We start from the raw sequence: 3796 nt of genomic DNA on the forward strand, positions 1-3796 counted from the left end.
GCACACAATGCACTAGAATACTGCTTGGCACATGGTAAGTGCTCAATAAATGTTAGCTGGTATATTAATGAATAAAGTAACAAGGCCCCAGGCACCATACAATCAGGCTCACTGGGAAGCTCTCCGTTTGTCCAGAGCAACAAAGGACTGTGTCTGGGAGGTGATCCTGTGTGAAATTCTTCATTACAATTTTCAATTACAAATAGTTCAACATTAGTTAATTTCTCATGTTGGTCATTCTGGATCATTCAAGGGGTTTTTTGGTTGGGCTCCATTACTAGAACCAGAAAAATCCATACAAGAAAATGGAAAATGAGGAATTGGAAACAGGTTTTGGAGGAAGGAAAATGTCAAGGAATGTGCTCTCCAGTGGAAGCAACAGGGAGTCGTTGAAGTTTCTGAGCAGAGCCATCAGAGATGAAAGCAAATGTTTAGGAGAAAAACCTGAAAGCCCCGTGCATAATGCATTAACTTGGCTGAATCAGCTCAAGCACTAAAATATTGTTGTCATTCTACAAATAAAAGAAAACACTGTTGTCATTCTAATTAGAACTTTCATTTCCCACATTGTTGCATTTTCAAACTCTGCTCTGTCTAACCCTAGACAGCATTGTTTGCAAAAGGCTCTGAGTTCTCTGTCTCAGTGATTCTTCAACTAGAAGAGGGATAGGACTTGGAAGTGAGTTGACCTTTGTTACTGGGGCTGCTGCTGTTTCACAAGTAGCGGGAAGTGGGACTCCAGCAATTAGCTCCACAAGAGCCAGTGATGCCAAATATTTGGAACACACCAGTCAATCCCACACAGCAAAGACCCATCCTGCCCAAAATACCACTGATACCCTGGTAGAGAAACACAGCAACTCATCTCTTTGCTTCCCCTATTGATGTCTACAAATTTCTTTCTTGTATTTATCACCAGGCATCTTGCCAGCTGCCTGATTAACAGGTTAAAATGGTCACTCAATTGTCATCAAACTCCTTCTCCCTTTCTGGAGCAACTGGAAAAAAGCCAATGTCCATTATTAACCTAGTTCCATAGCACTTAAGATTTCCACAGTGCTTTGCAATAGTTTCTATTAGCCAATTCTCATGTCAACACGTAAATTGAGTTAGTTTTGTTATTAGTAGTTTGCAAGTGGAGAGACTCAAGTAGAGGTTTGGCATCCTGTCCACATCCCTTAGATTTAATTCATATAGCCAGATTTGGGGACGCTATTGTCAAAGTCACAATAATTCTTTCCAATCTCTAGGAAATTCACTTGGTAGGGTGCCGCATTTGACTAAATTTTAATATAAATGTCTCTTTCCTTTTGGAATTTAAATAGTTTGGTGGCCCACTTGTAAAAAGTAAATTTCCTTCCCATTGGTTTTCATTGTATTATTGAAGATATATTCATATTTCTGAAAATCTCTTAGAGAACTACATGTTTTATTGCAATCTCTATGAGCCACATTTTAATGCTATTGTATTTTATTACTTATATTTCTTGCCTTCTTTCTGGAAATACCATATCTTAATAGACTGAAAGCATCTTAAAGGCAAACTATCATTCTTTGTATTCTTCCAGGCACAACTATGGTGCTCGGCCTACACTAATTACTTAGTAAATAGGTGCTGATAGAGTGATGATAAAGTTGATATCAGTTCCATGATATCCAAGGTAGTCCTATTGGGAATTGTGTTCTTTACCCAACAGTCTGCTCTTTGAAAAGAATCCTCACAAAACTATACTCTACCTTGCAATATTCAATAGTTATGATGCCCCTTTCATAATTATCTTCCTTTCACCAACAGCTATCTCTAAGCCATGGATATTTATCTCAAAACTATGGTGTCGCTGACTCCACACCTTCAACTTTCTTCATCTAGTTTTTACCATAAATTTGATGTGTACCATAGAGCTGATGACTTGCCCGTTAGGGATATGGTACAGAAATAACAAAATGGTCACGATCTCCATTCCTCCCATGTCTTTGGCCTTTGCAGTATACCTTTTCTTCTCCTCTCTTCAAGATATGGGGTCTATTTGCTCATTCCTTTAAATCTAGTTTTATAACTTACTTTGGCCAGTAGAACATATCAGAGTGTGACTGTGTTCCAGGCCTCAAAGGAACTTCAGTGTTCTAACTTGTGCAGGCAGGGACAGGGCAGAGCAAACACAGGCAGCTGACCAAATAATGAGATTCACCTGGCCTGGCCTTCCCTAACACCTCAGCCAATAGCAGCCAATGGCCAGAACGTGACAGAGGCAGGCTACACCAGTCAGGCCCTGGCTGATCTGAAGTCAGCTGCAGATGCAAAATCAGGACCAACCAAGATCAAACAAGCCTGCCCCAGATATGCACAGACACTCCTTTACCCATAGTCTCTGGCCTACCGTTTGAAGCCACTGAGTTTCGGGATGGTTTGTCAATCAGTATATATCAGCTATCAAATATCCTAAAGTGGATCTTTTTAATCCTAATTAAACTTAACAGAAAACTGTCTCCATTTAAATCCTTTAGATAATGTCTAGAAATCTGTTCTTTGGGGTTTTTTCCATTCATTTTTCCAGGATCATCAAAGAATAAGCTAAAACTTGTAACTAATTTTTCAGATAGTTTATATTTTCCTCTAAAGTATAAAATCTATTATTTGCATGATAATTTCTAATGTAATTTTTCTCAGCTCCATCATGCATATATCCATGCTACATACATCAACATATTTACATTCTGTACTTAACTTTACCTTGATAGTAAAAATGCTATCCTAATGTTCTGTACAGTATTGACTTCAGGGAATACTGAGGTGTAACAGACAACTGCCTCTAATTGGATGGTCCTGGACCAGTTTGCTTTTCATGCTCAAATCTGTGGATGTACACATTGTTAGGATGCCTCATCATCCTTTAAAATGTCATCTGCCATTTCTTGCTACTGTGATATGAGCTTGTCCCTAGCAGATCCTCTGCCTCTTTTCCAACTGCTATGACTGCCAAGCCATATAACCATGTAAACATATTTATAATTTTAAGTCCACCAAACATTAAAAAAAACTTTAAGTGGCTATAACACAAGAAATATCAAGCAATACACACACAAAGATGCAACACAGATTTACCTCCCCCCACCAGATACAAGTTAACAGCTAAGATCGACAATAACTCCAAGAACATAGAAAGTTTAAGTAAAAATTATAAGACATCAAAAAGTACAACTATAAATGAAACAAACTGATTGTCCTATGACACAGGACACAGAATTGATGGGTTGGATGGGTCTTGTCCTATGTGTAGTTTGGGGTTTTATATTTCTAATCTTTATATAGTGATATTTACACTATATCATATCTATCAGGAGAGAGTTCTGAATTGAAAATTGAGTATGTGAGATAACTGAAATGCTACATTTGTGGGTGAGTATGAGCATAGAACACAATTTTTTTTTAAAAAAAAAGGCTTTATGGAGGCCAGGGATTTAGTTCAGTGGTTCCACCATCTACCTTTCAAGGCACAAGGTCCCAAGTTTGATCCCCCGGTAACAACAACAACAACAACAACAACAAAAAGCGATATGTAGAAGCTCAGGCCAGGGATTTAGCTCAGCCATTCCTCTGCCTGCCTCTCAAGCACAAAGTTTCGAGTTCGATCCCCAGTTCCAAAAAAAACAGGGCTTTAGGGAGATAAATTTTAATTTGGGCCCTACTTTACATCTTACACAAAGGTAAAAGCCAAGTGTCCTAAAAACCTAAAGATGAATAGTGTGTGTGTGTGTGTGTGTGTGTGTGTGCGCGTGTGTAAACATATATAGGCCT

The sequence above is a fragment of the Fukomys damarensis genome, unplaced genomic scaffold (assembly GCF_012274545.1).
Source record: "Fukomys damarensis isolate Sample0158 unplaced genomic scaffold, DMR_v1.0_HiC HiC_scaffold_11, whole genome shotgun sequence".
Taxonomy (NCBI): domain Eukaryota; kingdom Metazoa; phylum Chordata; class Mammalia; order Rodentia; family Bathyergidae; genus Fukomys; species Fukomys damarensis.